The sequence below is a fragment of the Podarcis filfolensis genome (genome assembly GCF_964270895.1).
Source record: "Podarcis filfolensis genome assembly, chromosome: 12".
Classification (NCBI taxonomy): Eukaryota; Metazoa; Chordata; class Lepidosauria; order Squamata; family Lacertidae; genus Podarcis; species Podarcis filfolensis.
In genome coordinates, this window is record NC_139614.1 from 9,337,055 (window position 1) to 9,362,908 (window position 25,854).

Here is a 25,854-nt window from a genome sequence, read left to right on the forward strand (position 1 = left end):
ATTGACTTTTACAAAGTACATAAATTAGTCAATAAGCATGCATCAGACAGGGTAGAGCCTTCAACAATGTGCAAGAGCAGGGTGGGTGGCTTGGCAGGAGTGCTGGGTTGTTGCCATCATCTTTCTGCTTTGTTTTTGAAGCTTTGGAGGGTATGACTGCAGACAGAAAGGGGGGAAATGCAGAGTTGTATGGAAATGAAACTCCAGTTTTCATTTCTGAGGGCAAGGCAAGACAGCCAGGAGCTCAGATCTACAGTGTACTGGAATGTAAATCACGTGTCCTAATAAAATACATGCTGTGGTTCACAGGGCCTCCAAGACAGAACTATTCCACCTGGCTTTTGGTTTGGACTCAGTCTGACTCTTATGTTTCCCTCCCCTTATGGTTTTGATTTATGGGCTACTATTAAAATGGGGCTGCATTTTAAATTGTATTTTAACCCGTATTTTAATAAACTGGTTTTTGTTTGTTTGTTTGTTTGTTTGTCCCCCCCCCATTATGTTTTATTGTAATTTTATTGGTGTTAGCCACCCTGAGCCCGGCTCTGGCCGAGGAGGGCAGGGTATAAATAAAAATTTATTTATATTACTATGAAATATACTCAGAGTCGCAAAGTGATTTCGTGCTCTTTATTCAGCTCATAGTGGTGAGGAGGAATGAATGAAAGTCCCCTCAAGGTATCTGCTTTATATACATTATTTACACAATGGGCTGCACATGTTTGGCTAATTCCGGAATTCTACTGTAAGCCAATCAGGTTGTGGATTCACTTCTATCTGGAGCATGATTGGGTGGTTCCTGCCAACCAATCATACTGCTGCATTGTTCTAGGACCAATCAGACTGCTGCATTCTGAATCCTATTGTTCTAGGACCAATCAGACTGCTGCCTTTTGGATCCTTTTGTTCTAGGACCAATCAGACTGCTGCAGTTTGGATCCTATTCAACTCAGTACATAACATACTATTATTATCATCATCATCATCATCATCAAGCTGGAGAGCCCCCTTGCCCTACTTGTGTCAAGGGGTGCCACAGAACTCTCCCCACCCCAGTATAGAAATTGTGTGGCAAGGTCCCGACCCCTCCCCCCCTTGGTTGAATAAAGACACGACTCAAATATTTAAGGTTAATGGGCTGAAAAAGGCCACAACTTTATTGGTTACAGATGATAAGCGGTATTGGCTTAGGCATTGGATCTAACTGACTATATCTGACTCCAGCCCATCTGCAGGGAGTCCGGGAAGGGTTAACCACCAGTAGGGGGAGTCCTGCAGATGCACGTCAAATAGGAGTTCCCCTGGGGGCCACTGATAGAGGTCGTGCCTTAGGCCCTAATCTCCCTAGGCTTCGCACAGGGCCACACCCCTGGAATCCTTTAACGCAGCAGTTCTCAAACTGTGGGTTCCCAGATGTTGTTGGACTACAATTCCCATCATCCCTGAGCTCTGACCTTGCTAGTTGGGGGTGATGGGAGTTGTAGTTCAACAACATCTGGGGATCCACAGGTTGAGAATGGCTGCTTTAACAGAATACCCTTCAATGTGAAGGGCAGGTGATGGCGCTACCTCCCCTCTTCTCTTCTCCAGAAATATTCCAATGCCTAACTGCCAAACCTTAAAAGGTTGTGACAATTTGCTAAGAGGTAGGCGAAAACCAAGTGGCTGGTGCCAATTTGCCAAGTGGAAGAATTCCCATCAGGCCCCTCAACGGTGACCAACCAAAGTCCATAGCAAGGTCAAAAGAGATGAAAACCTTAAAGGGCAGGAGGGTGGGAAAACTGGAGCAGCTGGAAGCTGGAAAGAGAGAGATCTCCTGGCTGCGTCCTGCGTTTATAGGGAAGGCCACACCCCCAGACCAACCAGATTGGTCGGCCTGGCCAGTGATGCAGCTAGGAATCCCCCAGTCCCGCAGGGCTGGCCACCCACCCCCTGTGCACATGGAGGGCTCGTGAGAGCCCGCAACACCACCTCCTCCTTAAGGCGGAAGTGACCTTGCCATTTCAGCTGAGTTTGAGGAAACCGCTTGAAGCATCCATTGTGTTGAGCTATTTCAATTGCTTTGGTTTGATTTGCTCATTGAAAGCAGCTGGAAGTCTGTAAATTTCGATAATAAACCTGATTTGCAATGGTGTTTGAATAATTGCAACTGTACAGCAGCTTTGTTCAGGCTTAAAATGGTAATTCAGTACATATACAGTGGTAATTCAGTTGCAAAGACATACTTAAGTCTAGCTTAACATGCACAGTAGTCTGAGCTCGGAGCTCAGACTTTGTAGGTGTTATCACATTGCTGGGAGAGTGGAAAAAGATGGAAAAAGGAAGACAGGTGTGCCCAGGCAGGTAGGGGAATACAGTGGTACCTCGGGTTACATATGCTTCAGGTTATAGACTCCGCTAACCCAGAAATAGTACCTCAGGTTAAGAACTTTGCTTCAGGATGAGAACAGAAATCATGCTCCGGTGGCACGGCGGCAGCAAGAGGCCCCATTAGCTAAAGTGGTGCTTCAGGTTAAGAACAATTTCAGGTTAAGAACGGACCTCTGGAACGAATTAAGTACTTAACCTGAGATACCACTGTATATAGCTACACCCCCCCCCGTCAGGGAATAGTGGGAGTGTCTCTCACAGAGTTCTCTCTAGCAACCTTACAGGAGAACTCTGTGAGCTTCAGCTCTTATCATGTGCCTGTCTAGCAAATCATGAATTGTTGGTTTGACTGCATTTTAAATATCCCACAAGCACTGTCTACATGAGCCTTCCTGCAACCTGATGCCCTCCAGGTGCAACTCCCATCCGCCCTATCCTTGAAGCATTTTACATTTATATTCCCCCTTTTCTCCCAGAAAATTAAGGCCATGAACATGACACACACACACACTCCAGATTTTATCTTCACAACAACCTTGTGTTGCAGGTTAGGTTAAGCACTAACGGCTGGCCCAAGGTAAGCTTCCTAACTGAGTGGGCATTTGAACCTTGATTTCCTGAGTGCTTGTACAATATTCTAAACTTCTAGTTAGAGGGAACCAGGTTTGGGAAAGCTGGTGTGCACTGACTGGCAGCAGTTCGTCCAAATTTCAGCCTCAAGTTTTCTCCAGCACTACTTGGATTGGGTAGAAGCAGTGGCGTAGCATTGGAGGGGGCACGGGGGTAGTTGCCCCGGGTGCAAGATTGTTAGGGGACACGAAATTTCAGCTCCCACTGCTGCCTCAATACAGCTGTGCACTTCTGTCACTGGGCTCAGTTAAAAACAGCATTTCCAGGCAAACCAGGAAGGGACCTCTCCAGACAACAGAACAACAGCTTCTTTCCTTATCCCTGCAGCTGCAATCTCCCGTGTGAAACAGACACTGTTAGACAGTCAAATGCACATGTGTACTCCGTCTGTTTCCCTCCACGCAGCCCCAGGCAATGGCAACCCACGCTATGCAACTGGGTAGATGAACTAATGGCTTAATTTGGTCCTTTGTGTTTCAAATGATGGCCATAACTTAGCTAGGTGAACTTAGGCAAACCGTATCTGTGCATGGGGATATCATCACTCACCTACCCTTAAGGATTGTGAGATGGACAACGAATGCTGAGGTGCACTGAGCATTCTAATGAGGTGTGTGTTTGTCTGTCTGTATGCATGCATGCATGCATGCATGCATGTATGTATGTACACGCAAACACACAGCATTAATGCTCCTTGGCACAGGCTTGACCATTTTAAAACTCCCACAACCAGCACAATAAAGGCCAAAATGTAAGTAAAAGAAAAGCTTTCATCCCTTTGGAAAACCCAAGATCAAGTGTTCTAATGGGAGGGCTGCTTGTCTCTTGTAAGCCTCTATTAGTTTTGGCACTGCCAAGGCCATTCTGTTAGGAGAAGACTAATTATTGGGTTTTGTTATGTTATCCAGCCAGGCAACAGAACGATCAGCTTCCAACAAACCACTCTGCCTTCCAGAAATCTTCACGTCAGGGGTTTCATTTCTCTTAACCCGATCGCTGTTTTTATATTTTCGGGAGATCTTTTTCTTTCTTTCTTTCTTTCTTTTTAAGGGGGAAAACATCTGCATAATCTGAATGGGGGGGAAATAATAAAGGACTGATTGGAAACAAAAGTAATGTAACTGAGAGGAGGCTGGTGTAGGAGTGGGAATATTGCTAACCCATAAAAGCCAGGCGTGAGGTAAGCAAAATGAAGAGGCTTTGGGCATCTTGCCCATGGAAGCCTTGGTGGACGTATCTTTTTTCAATAATGAACTCCCACTAGGGCCCGCACTTTATGAGTCTGACACATCTAAATTACATTCCGCAACATTTTAAATGTTGAAATAATAGGATAAATTCAGAGCAATTAGAGAGCATATGGAATACTGCCTTTCTGATGGTATATGCAGAAGCATCTTGTGTCAGCTCTATCAGATTTAAGACCCCCAGTGCCTGCAGTGATCCGATCTGTGGTGATAAATGGACACAGTGGTGCAAAAGGAGAGAGCTCTGAGCTCAGGCGGAGACATGGGAAGGAAATCTGCATTGCAGTTGGTTGGGGGATGGATCTGTCTCCCTTTGTTCCAAAGGAGTATGAAAATGAGGCTGAGATCCTCAGCCCAATCAAAAGGCCATTGTTTTACCAGGTCAGTGTCTTCAAAGGGGTGCTTTTTCATATTCTCACCTGGCACTGCTGCCTTAGGATGAATGCCCTGTAGAAAACCCCAATTAACCTTCAGCTGACAATAAGACACTTAAATCATCAAGTTTCTTTTCTTTTCAAATGAACAAAGCAGTGTGTGTGTGTGTGTGTGTGTGTGTGTGTGAGAGAGAGAGAGAGAGAGAGAGAGAGAGAGAGAGAGAGAGAGAGAGAGAGAGACTGTTCACAGCATTAAAAGCGGGGCACGTCCTTTTGATGACAGAAAACTATATGTGCTCTGGTGAGTGCTATTAAAATAAATCAGCAGTCCAGCTGAATAGAATCAAGGCCTAAGCATCAGGACAGATTAACAAAAGAGCAACAACACCAGGCAGGTTTGAGGCGGGTTTTTGTACGTATGTTGGCTGTTATTTTCTATCGATCGAGGATTATTCTACACTCTACAAGCTACAAAGGCATATCAGGAGTGCCTGCTCACAAAGGTTCATAGAATTGTAGAGCTGGAAGGGACCCCGGGGGTCATCTAGTCCAACCCCCTGCAATGCAGAAATCTCAACAAAAGCATCCAGCTATTTATATCCTCAAGATGCAAGGCACAATAGTGTGAGCTGCTTGCTCCTTGCCTCCTGCCTCTCAACCCTAAAGCCATGTTCTTAGGAGGATTATTGACACTGCTGTCTTGCTGAGGTGGCCATTCCCTCTATATGTCTGTAGGTGGAAATACTAAATCTTTTAAAAAACAAAATCACACACACAAAAACACAGAGGCACCACCTGTCCAAACATCAGGCTATCCTCCTGTCTCCTCTTCCCTCTAAGGTAAAGGTAAAGGGACCCCTGACCATTAGGTCCAGTCGTGGCTGACTCTGAGGTTGCGGCGCTCATCTCGCTTTATTGGCCGAGGGAGCTGGCATTCTGCTTCCGGGTCATGTGGCCAGCATAACTAAGCCGCTTCTGGCGAACCAGAGCAGTGCACGGAAACACCGTTTACCTTCCCGTCGGAGCGGTACCTATTTACTTTGACGTGCTTTTAAACTGCTAGGTTGGCAGGAGCAGGGACCAAGCAACGGGAGCTCACCCCCTCGTGGGGATTCGAACCGCCAGCCTTCTGATTGGCAAGTCCTAGGCTCTGTGGTTTAACCCACAGCGCCACCCGCATCCCCCTCTTTCCTCTAGCTTGAGGTAAATGGAAACCCTTTCTGTTGCTTTCCCCCCCAGGTTTGATTTCACCCCCTTCTTTTTACGATTTCTCTATGTCCCAAAGTCATTCCACACATTCCATGGCAGGAATCCAGGGTTTGCCAGAGTATCAACTCAACAAGCAGTTTCAGCCAATCTTCATTCTCTGGCGCCTACCTGTGCTTTCAAATACACAACTGTCTTAGTCAAAGATTGCCTCTGAGGTGCACATTGAAAAAACATAGCTGCACACCTAAAAATATAATATGTAGCTCAGCTCTCCAAGCTACAGATAAATAGAGGGAGAAACAGTACCTCACTCTTGAACATCCCAAGATTAATCCTGGATTCCATTCCAAATGAGACCCAGGCAAGTAGATCCAGATTCAATAAAGCTTTAAGATGAAGGCTCAGGGCTCAGCATGCTGGGGCATTCTGAGGCAGGGTCCATCATTGATGGTCACTCTGAGTCCCTCTTTGAACATATTATCTCCATCCCGGATCTCTGAGCATCACCAGGCAGCTGGGCTTAGTCACCATTTAATTTTCCCACAAAAGCCGGAGGGGCTGTGCGCGGCTATGGCAATACCCCCAACTCCCGCAAAAGCCCACAGGAGCCGTGCACCCTTTAAGGAGCGTGCAGCTCCTGCGAGCTTTTCTACAAAGAGGGAGGAGGGACTGACTGGCCGCATCAGCCCCTTCTCCCTCCTGGGGAAAAGCCCGCAAGAGCATCACGGAGCTTGTGTGCGGCTCTTGGGGGCTTTTCCTGCCTGCCTCCCCCCTGCATTTGCTCCATAAGACGCACACACATTTCCCCTTACTTTTTAGGGGGGGGAGTGCGTCTTATGGAGCGAAAAATACGGTATGTCACCCTTCGAGAAAGGATGGCATAACAAGATATGATTATGAATATTAACATTATTAATAACTGCAGGCCATTTTGTCAGGAACAGTAAAACCTGGCCCTGGTGATCCAAGTAATCTAGGAGTCAGTGCTTTGTATGCAACTTCAATTCATTGCATTTCCAGATAGGGTAGAAGAGACTCCTATCTGAAACCCCAGAGAGCATATGCAATTTAGTGTGGCTAATAATGAGCTAGGTGGAGCAATTATCTGACCCAGTACAAGGTAGTGCTATGCCAACACCTGTTCTCCAATTTCTTGAAAGTTTGCTTCTTTGGTGCATGAGGTTTCTGGGTTTTACCCCCTACCTCTTTCACAAGGTGCTTCAGAATTTCTTCAGAATTTCGTAGTGGTTTTAGTGGGCATAGGGTTCAGTTTATTTTATCGCTGTGAGGTGGCTGAGGACAGTGTGTGATTTTCTCTTTCCTTTTAACATTTCTCCAGTGGCCTGCACCCTGCCTGCATCTGAAAAAGTCCTGTGGAAAGAGTTCCTTCAAAATGTCTCTCCTGGGCTTTAACTGAAGCTTGGGAGGCTGAGATCTACATGCTTGCCGGTTCTGTTTTTGAAGAAAGCTTTTCCTTTTTCCTCTTTTTAAAAAACTGTTAATTTCTTTCAAAGCCCAAAGACTTCATTTTTTAATTTTAACAATGAACAGCTGCTGGGTGCATTGTAGGCAGACTCCCTGCTGTCCTTCAATTACAGGAAAGTGTAATGGAGAACGTCAGGAAGCATGGCACCCAGGGAGGCTGCAGAGGGTGACCAGAGAGATGACTTGAAGACCAGAAGAAATGACACCTACAAAACCCCTTGGCCACTTAAGGTAAGCATAACAAAGCTCTCACACCCCACCAATGAGAATTTTGCTGATTTATTCCCTCTCCTTTGATAATTTTTGAATGTAATTCCTTTTGTCATTAATTGACAGAGAGTGGTCAAAACATAGAATAAATTCTCAGCAAAGATAAAGGTAAAGGGACCCCTGACCATTAGGTCCAGTCATGACCGACTCTGGAGTTGCGGTGCACATCTCGCTTTATTGGCCGAGGGAGCCGGCGTACAGCTTCTGGGTCATGTGGCCAGCATGACTAAGCCACTTCTGGCGAACCAGAGCAGCGCACGGAAACGCCGTTTACCTTCCCGCTGGAGCGGTACCTATTTATCTACTTGCACTTTGACGTGCTTTCGAACTGCTAGGTTGGCAGGAGCAGGGACCGAGCAACGGGAGCTCACCCCGTCGCGGGGATTTGAACTGCCGACCTTCTGATTGGCAAGTCCTAGGCTCTGTGGTTTAACCCACAGTGCCACCCGTGTCCCCTTATTCATGGTAGGCCCACTGAAATCAATGGAGCTCACCCCGTCGCAGGGATTTGAATTGCCGACCTTCTGATCGGCAAGTCCTAGGCGCTTTTGTTTAACCCACAGCGCCACCCACACCCCATAATTCTCAGCAAAGCACTAGTAAAAAGCAGCTTCCTACATACCTGCCACACTGGGCATTCCTTCACTGAAGGAGGGGCACCAGGCTAACCTTCTGCCTTGTCCAATCTGCCACCTGTCTGCTCCAGGCATTTGACAGGAATTTGTACCTGAGTGCCCGAGAGTCTGGCCATGATAGTTCAAAAGCACCAGGTAAGGTGATGGTAGCAAGTGTGTGGGTGGGAATGGAGACATTGGAGCAAAGGAAGCCGATTGCAGAGTGGAGACTCTGGTGGCATTTATTCAACAGAGCTACAAACACTTTGGGCTGTTTCCAAAATGCTGACCCATTTCTGCAAGCCTCTGTGCCTTCCATATTGAACTCTGCCAACTCCACAGAAAGCCAAAATTACGACTGTCCTGCCCTCTCCCTATTAAAATGTTAACTGATACGTTCAACACTCACATTCTAACCAACACCCTTGAATGTAGCAAATTAAGGATGCAAAGGTGGAAATATCTCTGGCATCTATTAGGGCCACCTGTCCTTGGGTTTGTACTAGCTCTCTTTCCGCAGCTGAAATATTGCCACATATTAATTATCTCCCCAATCCAAAGGCCTGGGAAACATTATACCAGAAGAACTGTCAATCTATAATAAAATGTTTGGCTTCTCTGTCAGTTTAATTGTCTTCAGGGAATGGGCTCCTAAGCCTTGTTTAGAGGCAAGCAATCTTTTGTTCAAATTCTGCTGCAAAAATTTCCAGGAAGATTGGCTTTTCTACCTGGGTGTCCACCAAACTTCAACTACCCTCCTAAATCAAGAAGCTCTCATTTCAGTGGCGGGCTGAATTCTGCTAAGTTATGGTACCTCCTGAGACTTCAGTTACATGGTGGACCACAGTGCACATTTGAGGCTTCCTGCACCAAATCATCATGCTGTCATGCAAGCAAAGAGGTTTCAGACATGCAGATGTCATATAATCTGCATCTAAAGATTGGAGCAGACTCTTGCCTCCATGTAATAATAATAATAATAATAATAATAATAATAATAATAATTTATACCCTGACCATCTGGCTGGGTTTCCCCAGCCACTCTGGGCGGCTTCCAACAGAACACTAAAATACAATAACCTATTAAACATTAAAAGCTTCCCTAAACAGGGCTGCCTTCAGATGTCTTCTAAAAGTTTGGTAGTTATTTTTCTCTTTGACATCTGGTGGGAGGGTGTTCCACAGGGCAGGTGCCACTACAGAGAAGGCCCTCTGCCTGGTTCACTGTAACTTGGCTTCTCATAGCGAGGGAACCGCCAGAAGGCCCTTGGCACTGGACCTCAGTGTCTGGGCAGAATGATGGAGGTGGAGACGCTCCTTCAGGTATACTGGACCGAGGCCGTTTAGGTCTTTAAAGGTCTGCACCAACACTTTGAATTGTGCTTGAAAACGTACTGGGAGCCAGTGTAGGTCTTTCAAGACCAGTGTTATATGGTCTCAACGGCTGCTCCCAGTCACCAGGCTAGCTGCCACACTCTGGATTACTTGTAGTTTCCGGGTCACCTTCAAAGGTAGCCCCACATAGACTGCATTGCAGTAGTCCAAGCGAGAGATAACTAGAGCATGCACCACTCTGGCAAGACAGTCTGCGGGCAGGTAGGGTATCAGCTTACGTACCAGATGGAGCTGATAAACAGCTGCCCTGGACACAGAATTGACCTGCGCCTCCATGGACAGCTCTGAGTCCAGAATGACTCCCAGGCTGCGCACCTGGTCCTTCAGGGGCACAGTTACCCCATTCAGGACCAGGGAGTCCTCCACACCTGCCTGCCTCCTGTGCCCCAAAAACAGTACTTCTGTCTTGTCAGGATTCAACCTCAATCTGTTAGTCACCATCCACCCTCCAAAACTTTTGAAAGAGCCTATAAAGGTAAAGGAACCCCTGACCATTAGGTCCAGTCGTGACCGACTCTGGGGTTGCGGCGCTCATCTCGCTTTACAGGCCGAGGGAGCCGGTGTACAGCTTCCGGGTCATGTGGCCAGCATGACTAAGCCGCTTCTGGCGAACCAGAGCAGCACACAGAAACGCCGTTTACCTTCCCGCTGGAGCGGTACCTATCTATCTACTTGCACTTTGACGTGCTTTTGAACTGCTAGGTTGGCAGGAGCAGGGACCGAGCAACGGGAGCTCACCCCATCACTGGGATTCGAACCGCTGACCTTCTGATCAGCAAGTCCTAGGCTCTGTGGTTTAACCCACAGCGCCACCCACGTCATGCCTATAAAAACCATAACACAAATGGTATAAGTGCAATATATTCAGAACAAAAGGCTAAGTTAATTGTTAATAATGTGGTGACAGAGGGATTTAAGATAGAGAAAGGTACACGACAAGGCTGCCCAATTTCCCCATTGTTGTTTATATCAGTCCTGGAGGTACTACTGAACATGATTAGAAGGGACCGTCTGATTAAAGGCATTCAGGTCGGAGCTAAGCAATATAAATTGAAAGCATTTGCAGATGACTTAGTATTAACATTACAGGAGCCAGAATCTAGTTCGAAAAGAGTTTTGGAAGTGATCCAAGAATTTGGGCAGATGGCTGGTTTTAAGTTGAACAAGTCAAAAACTAAAGTTCTTGAGAAAAATTTAACACCGATCGAGAAAGAAAGGTTTCAGAAGGAGACAGGCCTAACAATAGTAAAGAAGGTCAAATATTTGGGGGTTAACATGACTGCTAAGAATCTAAATCTATTTAAAGATAATTATGAGAAATGTTGGTCAGAAGTGAAGAAAGATTTAGAGATATGGTCAAACCTGAAGCTTTCCTTGCTGGGCAGAATTGCGGCTATAAAAATGAATGTATTGCCAAAGATGTTATTTTTGTTTCAATCCTTGCAAATTTTAGACAAAATGGATTGTTTCAAGAAGTGGCAGAGAGATATATCTAGATTTGTCTGGCAGGGCAAGAAGCCCAGAATAAAATTTAAAATACTAACGGATGCTAAAGAAAGAGGTGGATTTGCCCTGCCAGACCTGAAACTTTATTATGAATCGGCCGCATTTTGTTGGCTGAAAGAATGGCTGCTTCTTGAAAACACAGACATTTTGGATTTAGAAGGTTTCAATAATGTTTTTGGGTGGCATGCATATCTGTGGTATGACAAGGTTAAAGCTCATAAAGCATTTAAAAACCATATTGTCAGGAAAGCATTGTTTAATGTCTGGTTAAGATACAAGGACTTATTGGAGAATAAAACCCCAAGGTGGTTGTCACCAATGGAGGCAAAGGTCTTCAAAAAGTCCAATATGGAGGCCAAATGGCCGAAATATTGGGAAATACTGGAACAAGAAGGAGACAAATTGAAATTGCAGAGTTTTGAGAAATTAAAAGATAAGGTGCGAGATTGGCTGCACTATTTTCAAATAAGAGAAGCTTATAACATGGATAAAAAAATAGGTTTCCAGGTGGAAAAATCAAAATTGGAAACTGAATTGTTAGAACCCAAAACTAAAACACTTTCAAGAATGTATAACTTGCTGCTAAAATGGAATACGCAGGATGAAACAGTTAAATCTGCTATGATAAAATGGGCACAAGATGTTGGTCATAATATCATGTTCGCTGACTGGGAACAGTTATGGACCACAGGTATGAAATTTACGGCATGTAATGCCCTAAGAGAGAATATTATGAAAATGATATACAGGTGGTACATGACACCAGTCAAGCTTGCAAAAATCTATCATTTGCCCGACAATAAATGTTGGAAGTGTAAAGAAAATGAAGGAACATTCTTTCACCTTTGGTGGACATGCCCAAAGATTAAGGCTTTCTGGGAGATGATTTATAACGAAATGAAAAAAATATTTAAATATACATTTCTTAAGAAGCCAGAGGCCTTTCTCTTAGGCATGGTCGGCCAATTGGTGCCAAAGAAGGACAGAACTTTCTTTATGTATGCAACTACAGCAGCAAGAATTCTTATCGCAAAGTATTGGAAGACACAAGAGTTACCCACCCTGGAAGAGTGGCAGATGAAGCTGATGGACTATATGGAATTAGCGGAAATGACTGGCAGAATCCGAGACCTGGGAGAAGAGTTGGTGGAAGAGGACTGGAAGAAATTTAAAGACTATCTTCAGAAATACTATAAACTTAATGAATGTTAAAAATGCTTGGATTGGTAACAAGTGGTAATTAGTGACAAAAGTTAGTAAGATTATGTAAAAAAGGTATTGATAAATGGTTAAAAATATTGATGTATAATATGTTATGGTATAAAGTTATAATATTTGAAAAAGGGTAAGAATTTGCTGAATTAAATTTTTATATGGGAATACAAAAGTGGGGAGGCGTGAGGAGGTCAAGAACATAAGTATATGAATTTGAGATTATTGGGAATAATGGATTTGTTTTTATTTTTGTGTTTTTTGTTTAATTTAACTTTTTTTTTTAATTAATTGTGATTCTTTTTTTGTATTTCTGTGTGTTTTGTTTTTTCTGTAATGTATGGTTTTTTATTTTGAGAATTTTTATCCTTCCTCTTTGTAAAATCTTAATAAAAATTTATTTAAAAAATAAAATAAAAACCATAACACACATGTGTCACTTGGGGATGGAAGATAATTTTGTATTTTTAAACCAGTCAACCTAATTCACATATACCAGGCTAATACGCAGGTCAGAGCATACATATTCTTCAGATTTTTCCCCTTCTCCAAATAGTGTGAGAGTTGCCAGCTCAAAAAATGTACCAAAATGAATGTTTTGGGATAAAATAGGTTCAGAAACGCATCCATTTATTACGCAATATGTAGAACCTAAATGTTTGGTCAAAAAATCTGCAAGGAACATTTGCGTGATTTCTATGGGTGTAGGATCTTCCAGAACAGTGGCATAGAGCATTGTTCCCCAAATTCCCCCCCAGAAGACCACTTGAAAATTGCTAAGGTTCTTGGCAGACCACTTAATGATTTTTCTGCCTCTTGCACTGCCCTAGATGTGGTATGATTTTAATTGCATTTTAATTGCTTATCTTATTTCTAGTGGGCTGCATTTTATTGTATCCCATGGAATTAAAATTGTAATACAGTATAAGAAAGGAAAGGAGCAGTGAAATACTATTAAAATCAGTATCAGTATTTAATGGAATGGAAGTGCCATCTCCTGTCATCAACCAGAAATCCACAGACACACTGTAGACTACCTGACTGAAGCTTGCAAACCGCTGGTGGTCCATAGACCATAGATTGGGAACCCCTGGCTTATACGTATACAGACAGGAGACTTTGGCTATAGAATGCTGCAACATACCCTGTTATTCATTTCAGCTTAAGCTTACACCATTAACCAATGAAATCTATACTGAGTTTAACCATTTCAATTCTGGAACCACCAGAAGACTGGTATTTCGCATATGAGACTGGGAACAGGAAGGTGGTTTTCACAGATGAGCGTACAGTATACCTTTCCGAATGGGGACAGGCTGGAATGCTGCTGATCTCTGGTGATTCATTCAGTACCCGCAGGAAATGTCTCTGAAAGCAGGTCTCAAACTGTGCCAACCAAATGAATAGATGAGCGCTCCAGAGAGAGCCCCCTTTCTCCCTCCAGTCTCTGAGTATCAAACTAAGCGCTCTCTCTCTCTCTCTCTCTCTCTCTCTCTCTCTCTCTCTCCAGCTGAAAGAATTATTGCCCCACTCTGTGCACAGAGACACATCGGAACAATGCCTGTCCCCTTCGAGGCTGAATTTAGAAAATCAGCTCGATATATTTAGGGCCCTGGCGTCTCTGTGCAACAAGAGCTTTGGAGCAGCAGGCGTAGCATAAAGCTCTTAAAAGGCTACAGGCACTGTGAATGCAATTCTCCTAACAATGGCTAATCCCTCCTCTTACAGTAATCTGCCCTCCTGCGTTCCACCTCCCCCCCCTCCCACCCCCACCATCTCTTCCAATTCACTCTCTGGAAGTGTTCCTTGCAAAAGGGCATTTCAGCTTCAAGGGAGCATGATTAAGGAAAGGCTAAATACTGCTACATTAATACAATTTGTTCCCATTTCCAGGAAACATCATGTCTGAAGGAGGTAATCCATTAGCGGCTCGTTTCACTGTTTAAAAACACACACTGGTATAATATGTGCGCTTTCTGTAGATTTGGCGCTCCATTGTGGTCTCAACCTTGACCCCGCAACAGCGTTTCAATGAGCGAGGGGGCTGGTTATATTTACTTGTTTCTCGAAGATCGGATTCTATCGAGGGGGCTGCTAATGAGAGCGTCATTCAGCACCACCTGTGGAGATGGGTCCTTTGTACAAGTCTGAAATGGGGAGACCCATTCATCAGGATAATAGCTGCACGTACACTATCTATAACTGAATGAATATAATGCGTTCCACACAGGCTTCATTGAAAGGAGCCTCTCATTCATTTTTGGTAAGCAATCGTTGAGCACAGACAGTGGAGGATGCAACTGAATGCCCGCGGCAAGGCAGGTTGTTCTTCCTCCTTTTGTTTCACTTGTTAAAAGTCAATTAACATTGACTCTGAGATCAGGAACACATCCACACCCGGCCATCTTTGAAAAGTGCTTTCAGACTAAATCGGAAGGGGTGGAAGCGATGTGTTTTTGTTGAACGGAACAATATGGTATGATGGGTTTAAAGGGCCAGCTGAGCTCCTCGCCTCATGAGCTGTATCCTGCACACAAGCATGTGATCCTGTCAACTTTGGTAGGGAATCGGCAGGAGCAGCACATCAGGGAGCATTACCCTGATGCACAGAATGCGTGTGCCCCGGGAGATGCAACCAGTGTTAGAAACTGAGATATGAAAGCTAGGAGCTGCTAAATGGTACCTTATGCCTAGGTTATGGGCACAGCAGCAGAATGTCTAGGTTTGCTTTTTATACCAAGAATACAAAGCTGAAAATGAATGAACTGCAGCAAAAATATTATGTTCATTTTCCACATGGTCTAGACCTTGCCCTGCCCACCTCTCTAATATTCTTAAGAGGGTCTCTTCTCCAGTCTTCAGAGAGTGGCTGGATGTGGGGAGGCAGAAAAGGGTCCTCTTTTCCTCCCACTCTGCAGTTTTAATCTGAAATCTTAGGCGCAGTACGGCGTCCAGAGCTCAGAAACAGCTCTCACTAATGAAATTCTCTGTCGCAAAATGCGCCTAGAACAATGGGAGTTTCGAACACTGGATACAACAGAAAGCTCTTCTGCTCACTTCACCAAAACTATTTAATGACATGTTAGAACAAATTTCTCCAAATAAGCACATTTGTGCATGCAGTAATTTTTCCAAGCATTTTGTATGCTATTTTCACTAATATATTAAGCATACTTTACCCCATATATATGCATTTGTGTAAACATTGCAAAATTTTGAGATGTGCATATTTCAAATGATGACTGTGTTTCAGTGCTCATCCTGTTTCAGAAACTGTGAATTTTATAAATTCAACCTTCAAATGTGAACTGAATCACATTTGTCTCCTGTTCTTATAATGTCAGTTATTGACCCTTGTCTGGAGATGGAAGCCAACTAGCTGTGAAACTAACATGTATGTTATTCTTCTTTGTGGCTTTTTGTATAGTTGGTTCTTCTAATGTTATCATGTTTAACTGTGTGGATGGCCTAGCTTCTCTTTTGCTTTAGAAACCTTAAAACCATGCCTTCCCCCCTCTGTGTGTTCTCCAGAACATACTACTTCTTAAACAAAGATAAATTTTCCAAGAAGTGTTCCTTAGAGCAATAGGGAGAAGGGACAGATGAAGTAATTACTGATTTGCTTAAAATGAGCAAAATTAAATAATTATCACACTTGCTTCTTTAATCGCCCCATGTTGAACAACAAACAGAGCATGTTATTTTCACACTTTGGGATTTGTTTTTACTACAGTTACCAACAACAGTTGTTGACTAAAAGGGGGGATTAAGGTGAATTGCAAAGCATCCTTGATTGAGAAGAAATGGTATAAAACTGGATGGTATGACTGGACCAAGATTCTGGGTTCGAAACAAACACATCTATACAAGCTATGAGAGTCAAACCAGCTATCAGGAATTGCATAAGGAGAAGCCCACTGGATCAGACCAAAGGTCCATGTAGTCCAGTATCCTGTTTCTCACTGGAAGGATAACACCCAGGAAAGAAATGTGGTAGTCCCCCAAACACCTATTATTCAGCAATAGATTGCTTCTGAACAAGAAGGCTCCATTTAGCTTTCACATCTAGTACCCTTGATAGATCCATCTTCCATGGATTTGTCCAGTCCATTTTCAAAGAATTTTAGAGGTGCAATGTCATGGACTGGCTGGACACAGAGGAATCTTGGTAGACACCAGGTGGAGAACCCCAAGGGGAAGAAGGCTCAGAGCCCGGGGATCAGTAGTGGTATGACAATGAGTGGTCAGAGGGAGAAGATTGGGAAGAGGAGATATCGGAAGCCGAAGAGACAACAGGGTTTAGTGAGCAGGGAGAGTCTGTGGCAGAGAGAAGTCCAGAATCAGAAGTGGAAGTGGAAGCTGGAGAGGAAGGAGGCCAAGAGGCAGGATGGTGAAGAAACCAAAGTGTCTCCCCCTTCTGCTACAACCAGTTCCCCTCCCTTCCTGATCTCCTAGGACCAGAAGAGGAATGAAGTGGGAGGAGAAAAGACAGGCACGCTGGCATAGTCTCAGATTGCTTGGAAAGGACCTAGAGAAGGAGGAGGCTTAGGCAGTGTGATGGAACCGGTCACACTGCCCTAACTCTGCCTCTGCTCTGCCAATGACACTCTGGGAAGTTCTTGCTTTTTCTCCCCAGTTCAGCTCCAGAACTGCACATGGATTTGTATGAGACAATATGGGGGCACACTAGGGGTTATGCATACTTCCTCTTCTCTCTGCCCCACCTCGCCACCAACAATTCTTCCTCAGAAGAGCTCCTCTGCCTCAATGCACCTAATAGCTTGGGCTGACTCATCTGCTGATATAATATCCAGTTCGGTTCTATCTTAGTGGCTATTGTTTCATCTTGTGGTGGTTAACTGCCTTGGTGGCCTGTTCCTGTGCCTTTGACACAACCTGATCAGAAGAAATTCCATGAGCTAACTAGGTTATCACCTGCTAATGTCTGCCCCTCAATCTGCTGTGAGAGAGAAACAGGAGCGGGGAGCAGTGGAAAAGTTGGCAACTCTATAGCCAACATTTGCTGCCTGATTCTGTATAACTTTGCATTGAAGTGAGACACATCACATTTTATAGGATTTAATCCTTTGTAGATGTATATGGGTACATTCTCAAGTTTTCCTCCTCCCTCAGGTGGATATCAAACATGTTTTTGCTAACCTTAGTTACAAAACCGACAAGGCTTCAAATGCTAGGGTTTTCTTTGAAGGATCTCTAAACAAGAAGGAATTTGTATATGGTGGAGTTTGGGGTGTGCATTTTAAAGCAAATTATCCTCCAAGTTGGTTCAGAGGATCTCTTCTCACAAAAATTAAACTAAGTTACCAGCTGATGAAAAACTCAGATCTCAGGTCATGATGAGCTGCGTTTAGGCATTTGTATGAATATGCAAAGGATTAAACAGGGGGCAGGATGCATGCAATACCCCCGGTGTCACCAGGCAGGCCAGCTGCTCTTAAGATTTTCAATGAGTGGGAAGATCTGAAGAGAGTTTTAAATCACATTAAAACTAAATGTACTTAGACACTTCCTTGTGAGTGGCAACCCTGGCTTGCTAGAGTTTCCATTCATAGGAATAATTTCTATGAGTGTTTAATTGAATACATTTAAAAACTCTTCAGATCTCCTCGTTAATTGTGTCTGGCGACGCTGGGGGTGGAGCCTGCCTGCCTGCCTTCTGCCAACGCCACTTTAACCCTGTGTGTGCTCAGGCAAACGGTTAAGTATGTCTATGGCATTAATGCAATCATTAAGCGAACAGTATCCTTTTCAGAGTTTACCTATAGTTGGATTTGTTTGCAAAAATTAATATGGATTTCCTCCTAATTTGGTCCCTGGGGAGGAGTGGTTGTGTAAGGGAAGAATATTCATTAACGCAGTGACAAAATTAGGTACAGAATATCCCAGCTTTGCCTTCGCTATCCAGTGAGGACCGCGCCAGGCTCTACCAAATGGCCATTGGTTGGCTGTTGAAGATATTATTCCATAACAGTAGTATTAAGTGCTAAAATGTGCCTGTCAATCTACCTGCATCAATCACCTGATTCCCTGCAATGACACAATGACATGTTCCAAAATGCTAGGGTGGCCAAGATTTGTATGAATTCTGACGTCTTTTTCCCCCATTGATGAATTAGCACGAAAACCAAAGGGGTCTCTGCAGTCCCATTGTGCGAAACAGCATCATGGCACAGACTGCCATTTCCCTTTGCTTCTTTCATGTCCCCTTAATTAAATTTGGGCTTTTTCTCTGGACCTATGTGATAGCCCCCTTGGCTTTTGAAATGTTTCAGAGTTCCTCTTGCCTTCATTTCAAGTGTCTCACTGAATTTGTCCTTCCACTTACAGACCTTTGAATTACCTCTCCAGCCCGCATCCCTGTTCTTCTCCCCTCACTCCTATTTCCCTTTCACCTTCTCGGTCTGCTTTTTTTCTTCTTTGCAGGCTGACGCCTCTCTCTGTTCTTTGTGGAAGCTTCTTTCTGGTGCCTTTGCCGCCGCCAGGGGTGTGATTGTGTGCACACAGCCCTTGAAGTCTGAATAGCCATCTTTGTCCTGGAGATGATGGGAAAGTTAGCGGCTTTGATCCCCGGTGCTGTTGTGCACAGGGTGGATAAAAGTTGCAGGGCTCAGACAAACGGGTTGTGTTTCATGGCCTGGCATCAAAGGACGCTGCGATTTTGAAACCAGCATACATTGAACCGAAATTGTGTCGGGATGGTATTTAACAAGCATTTTTCTTCTCTCACCCCCAGATACGCTCTCTCTCTCTCTCTCTCTCAATGATGATGTTCATTTGCATTTAATCCATAATGCAGAATACATGTTAACAAGGCAAAATGAATGTCAGCAGAGTAAACCATAAATGTCAAAGACATTTGCAGCTACAAAGGGAGAAGAAGACGGGATTGAAGCAAGCAATTGGAGCCCCTTTCCCTCCTGACCTTTGTGTCTTGACAAGCCCTGCCTGGGTAATGAATGAGCTAATCAGGAATAGGTTAGGCCCCGAGGTAATCTGAGGCGATGTTTTCAAAACAGCGTATGGTATGTATGCCTGCACCTCTCTGCCATGCCACCTTTTGATGCAAATGAACCTCCATACCTTGAAGGCCTTTCCTCAGAGTGGGAGAGAAGGTTGGGCAAAAGGAAGAACCTGGTTCATCCTGCCCAGATGCTGTACCCGTGCAAAGGCTGGCCCAGGACATTTCACTGCAAAGACAAAATGGCACCCCATTATTCCATGTAGAGCCCATTGGTATAGCACTTATTTATTCATTTGTTGCATTTATATCCTACTTGCCTCCAAGGAGCTCAAGTTGGTTTACCCTCACAACAACCTTGGGAGGTAGGTTAGACTGAGAGACCATGGCTAACTGGGATTTGAACCCTGCCCTGCCAGGTTCTAGTAGGACATTCTTACCACTCCATCACACAGACTCTTGCTACACCACACTTGCATCATACTAAAACAAGACATTCTCCACTACACATGAAGACAGAAGGATAGTTTAGGCTTCAAATCTGGACTCAGCCATGAATCTCACTGAGCAACCTTGGACATGTCTGCAAACCCTACTTTGTAGGGTTGTTGTGATAATAAAATGGGGTGAAAGAGAGAACCACAATGTGTTCTGCCCTGAACTCCTGGAGGAAATGTAAGAGATATCAGTGATATAAATAAATCAAGTGTGCGGTTAACCAGGCCACTACAGCATGAACCCAGCTCTTGTATCTCCTTCCTCAACAGCTGTTCAGTAGTGGTCAAAGATGGGAGGAGCAGCCACACAGCCAGGCTCTTAAAGACATAGGGCCTCTTTTTCAAATGTAAACATGGCAACCCTGTTCATGAATAAAGCTTTAGTACTTATGATATATAGATTTTGATGAGTAACACAGCTGAGCAGGTGGGTAAAACAGCAAAGCAAAGGGCTCCAATGGATGTCCCATTGGGTCTGGTCTCCTCTTGGAATCTTCAGCAACCAATAGTCTCCAAGCTCAGATTTGTAGGATAACACAGATGGGATCCAGGGAGAAAAGAAATCCTGATAACACTTTACTTGAGGAAAAACTGGACAAAACCATATAATATTAGGAGAACCCCCCAAGATTTTGTCTTTCTTACTTCAGACCTTGTACATAGTGGGGAGACAGTCAATCAAACATAGGTTTCACCACACTTCCAGTTGTCCTATACTTAGAAAGCATGAGTCCAAGAAGGTTTCTGCTTGTCCCATGCTTTCTAACACACGATCAAAGCAGTTTTGCCTTTCCCCTTTCCCCTAGAATACTCACTTTCTAGCGTGAAATTGGAAAAAACGTCAATCTGAAGGAAACCTGAATGACATTTGCTCCAATTCAGTGGTAAACAGATAGTTTTCCTACGGGAAAGTTGTGGGATGGCCCCATTCTGAGGAAAACTCCCTCAGAACTACACAACCAATCAGAGCACCAGCTATCTCTGTGAACATCATGGCATTCTGCCACACCTCCTCCTCCTCTTTTGGTCAGCTGACTTACTGATAGCAGAATTAACCCGTATGCTACAAACAGGATGAGCTCTGCTGTTGCACTTCCAACACCATGCAGATTGGGTCAGGCTCATTTAGTCATTAAGGGGAGGTGATTTGCATTGAGAAATACCAGTGCAGTTAGATCCATTGTAGATCTACAGTGAAAGTTAATCAAGCTGTAGCTCTAGTTAACCCACATTCAAGTTCATCACTTCTTTATTTCTAGGTGTGGGTGTACTATATAATAGGCAAAAAAAAAAAAAAAAGTATGCCCTAATTCAATAATAGCCTTCTGTGCCTATGAAAATTGCTCTTTACAATCCATCAGAATGGAAGAGATGTACTAACTAGCAAATGTTTGGAGAATCATAGAAGCAAGCCAGGATGTCTGTGCCTTGAGGAGAGCTGCAGAAAACTTTGACCTGATTTCAATGGACTGCTGAGATGTGCATTTTAGTTGCAGAATTGCCATTCCATTTCCAGCTGTTTTTCTTTCAAATGTGGGACGGGTAATTGTTATTGATTTGTTTAAAATATGGAATTATTGAAAATCTTGCATCAAATTGAGACAAGTACATATTGCGTTGAAGTGGGAGCTGTGAAAAGCAGAACCCGATATATATTTCATGGTGTCTGGCCACACACCGTTCTTTGGGGGCTAATGTCATGCAAGAAACTTTGAAACTCTCATTCATCTGTGCTGTTCAGACATTGCCAAAAAAAATACCTGTAGCCTCAGATGGACCAAGAAATCCTTTCCAAGGGGGCAGAGGGATTTCGTTTAACAAGAACATAGGAAGAGTCTTGGTGCATCAGATCAAAGTCCTGTCTAATCCAGCATTCTGCTCTCATAGTGACCAACCAGGTGTCCATGGGAAGCCCCTCCCCCCAGGACACGAGGACAAAAGCAAAGACCCCTTCATGTTTCTCAGCAATTGGTATTCAGTGTCAGAGAGCTGACAAGAAGAACAGGGTGTTTACAGATCAGAGAAAGACAGGGAAACACTGGCAACTTGCAGCTAGTTTCTTTATTAAAGAGGCAGAACAGAGAACACACAGAGACATCTAAGGGTTGCTCCTGTCTCGATGAAGCTGTTGCTTGGACTGGTTTATACCTCCCCCTTCACTCCTAGCCCTCTGTGTCAGACCCCTCCGTCTGTCTACGGTGAGCCCCAAGTAGGGTTGCCATATTTAAAGGTAAAGGTAAAGGGACCCCTGACCATTAGGTCCAGTCGTGACCGACTCTGGAGTTGCGGAGCTCATCTCACTTTATTGGCCAAGGGAGCTGGCGTACAGCTTCCGGGTCATGTGGCCAGCATGATTAAGCCACTTCTGGCAAACCAGAGCAGTGCACGGAAATGCCGTTTACCTTCCCGCTGGAGCAGTACCTATTTATCTACTTGCACTTTGACGTGCTTTCGAACTGCTAGGTTGGCAGGAGCAGGGACCGAGCAACGGGAACTCACCCCGTCACGGGGATTCGAACCGCAGACCTTCTGATCGGCAAGTCCTAGGCTCTGTGGTTTAACCAACAGCACCACCCGTGTCCCTTGCCATATTTAGGAAGACCCTAAAATTGTTGAGTGTTTTTTTTAAAAAAAAGAAACCCACCAAAATTGTGATTTTTAATCTTTTGGAGCTGTTTCCACTGCTTTTCCCATCACATCTGGGTTTTCCCTGACATTCTGACATAAATCCCCTCTGACCCCATTCTTACATTCTTACACCCTCACTGTTTCTGCCTGGCTCTCTGTTCTGTAATATGCAATAGACACCTTGTTCTGGGAGCGGGGGGCGGCTGCGGCTGCAGACTGTCCGCAGAGAAGCTGTCCGGGTGGCTCTATACTAAAGCTGCTAAGTCCGATTCCTGTGTCTGCTCTGTGCTGGGGCACCTGCCTGTTTCCTCCACCATCCTCTAAGCTCCCATCCTCCAGTACTTCCCAGCTCTTCCACTACTCTGGGGTGTGTCCGGTTTCTCACCACCAGGAGCCAGCATCCAAACCCTCTCCCTCTGTGCTTTCCAGTGAGGAGGGTCTTGGTCAGGAGGCTTCTACCACTCTTCCTCATCCAGCCAGTCTCTGACATTCAGAGACCTCACTCTGACTAATAGTAGAGTTGACCTAGAGAACTTAATGTCCTCTTTTTAGGAATCAATGATCTACTCCGGTTGGCAACCGTTCTTCAGCAATTGAGGAGGCATTCTTTCTCACCTCTGCTTCCTTTGTTTTTGTTGTTGTTGTTTAGTTTGTAGCAGGAAACCCCCCCAATCATTCAGTTTGTACAAACTTCACACACACTCACACTCACACACTACATACACTACACTTCTGTTATAAATTCATAGAAAATCAACTATACATCGGATTTGCACTGTTCCACTTTTATTTTACTCCATGAAGGAAGGACTACAAAATGGGGAAGGTTTGATACAGGTCAGCCCAGCACATCCACAGGAGCCCTGCCCAGTTGCTATGCCAACCCTGATGGTCCTAGACAGAAGACAATCAAGATCACAAAGAACTTGCATATGGGAGTGGATTCAGCATGGACTAGAACAAAGGACAATGATCAGATCTTCCCTCAGGGAGCAGGAAACTGCGACTACCTTTTGTCTTCAGAAAATGACTCATGGGGAGGAGGAGAAGGGAACCAGCCAGGTGACAGGACACTCAGGTTACCACCACAACTCCTCCCTCAACCTCTCCTTTCTGTAATGACCGCTCCCCGCTTAAAACGGGGGGCGCCCTTTGCGTGGACGCGTGCAGCCCCTAGATCTGGAGCGGCTCCATCAGCATAGGCTTGGCTTTGCCTTCCCTCAGGTGGGATACCTGGAGGTCTCCGCCTACCTCAGTCAGTTGTCCAATCCCACCTGGGGGAAGCGTTGCCAAGGAGACCAGGCCAGGTAGGGGAGGTATTACCTGCCCACACAATAGAGGGAGGATCTTACCTGGGAATCCTCACTTGGCTCCAGAGCTTCTCCCACCCTACCCACCCTCAGTTAATGTCTTATTTTGCAGGTTAACTTTTCTTCACAGGTTTTGCAGGTTAACTTTTCTTCACAGGTATGCGGGCGCTGCTACGTTAAGGTCGCTGTTAAAGGGCCGGAAAGGAATTTCCCTGCATTGGCAGGTTTCGCCTTTCCCGTAGCAAAACGTCACAACTTTGGCGGTATCAGGCCTTGGGCTGAATCCTTTTGTCCATCTTCCTCTTTGCAGCGGCGATACCAGGGTTCCCCGTTAAAGGGGTTTTCTGAAGGGAGGCTTTGACCGTACGCCGAAAGGTCGTCATTGCTCTCCCCTGCGGCGGCGGCGTTACGGGGGCGGCTATCTCTGCTTGAACATATGTTCTCCAGAGCCGGCCCATCCCCCCCCACACTGGATAACCCTGATGCTCCCTAGATCCCCGGCTGGGGACTGGGGAGGGAGAACGCCCAATGCCTGAGCCAAGGTCTACCCACATTTGAAATTTAATAAAGTTGTGGCCAATTTAATCCCATAGCACGTTGTCTTGAGTCGTTATTCCACATGACGGGGGGACCACGTGGGATCTGGGGACTCCGCCTGTCCACGCAATATATGCATGGTGTTTCTGGGGGTGGGCTTGACCTAGAGGATGGGAATTTCAAAAGTTTTTATAAGGTCTTGCACACCATTTTTCTGTGTCTTTCCTCTCTCCTTCAAGTGAGGGGAACACCCTGTTGCAACAGTTCAATAAAGGCCAAGCCTACAGGCTGCTGTTTTGCTCCAAGTTATCCTGGTTGGTGTCTTTGTTTTGTCCAAGGGAGCCCTCGGATTTTTCCGGTAACAAGTTGTTTAGTCGTGTCCGACTCTTCGTGACCCCATGGACCAGAGCATGCCAGGCACTCCTGTCTTCCACTGCCTCCCGCAGTTTGGTCAAATTCATGCTAATAGCTTTGAGAACACTGTCCAACCATCTCGTCCTCTGTCGTGCCCTTCTCCTTGTGCCCTCAATCTTTCCCAACATCAGGGTCTTTTCCATGGAGTCTTCTCTTCTCATGAGGTGGCCAAAGTATTGGAGCCTCAGCTTCAGAATCTGTCCTTCCTGTGAGCGCTCAGGGCTGATTTCCTTATGAATGGATAGGTTTGATCTTCTTGCAATCCATGGGACTCTCAAGAGTCTCCTCCAGCTCCATAACTCAAAAGCATCAATTCTTCGGCGATCAGCCTTCTTTATGGTCCAGCTCTCACTTCCATACATCACTACTGGGAAAACCATAGATTTAACTATACAGACCTTTGTCAGCAAGGTGATGTCTCTGCTTTTTAAAATGCTGTCTAGGTTTGTCATCGCTTTTCTCCCCAGAAGCAGGCATCTTTTAATTTCGTGACTGCTGTCACCATCTGCAGTGATCATGGAGCCCAAGAAAGTAAAATCTCTCACTGCCTCCATTTCTTCCCTTTCTATTTGCCAGGAGGTGATGGGCCCAGTGGCCATGATCTTAGTTTTTTTGATGTTGAGCTTCAGACCATATTTTGCACTCTCCTCTTTCACCCTCATTAAAAGGTTCTTTAATTCCTCCTCACTTTCTGCCATCAAGGTTGTGTCATCTGCATATCTGAGTTTGTTGATTTGTAACTCAAGTTATCAGAAGCTGGACTTGGGAGCTTCTACATGCAAAGTGTGTACTCTAGCCCTGCCTTCATTCTCATGGCACAGAATCTCAGGTTTTGCATGCAAACACCTTTCAACTTGAACACCAAGCTTACTTCTGAAAGTCAATGCTGCTGCCTCTTAAAGCTCTTCTGCTAGAGCCTTTATAATTATGAGTTTAATATTGGAAATTGGTTGATTTCGTATTTGTATGCATACGTCCCAACTCCAATTAATTCATTTTAATTGCATACACCAATTACAACATCAGACTCATTTTCCAACATATTATTCCTCACTGATTACATATCCTCAAAGATTGCTTTAATATTTTATTGGCCGCCTTAAAGTCAAATAATAATATGTACTTCTAATTAAGCTAACTTACGTATCTCGTTGCTGATTAAAACCACTATTTAATA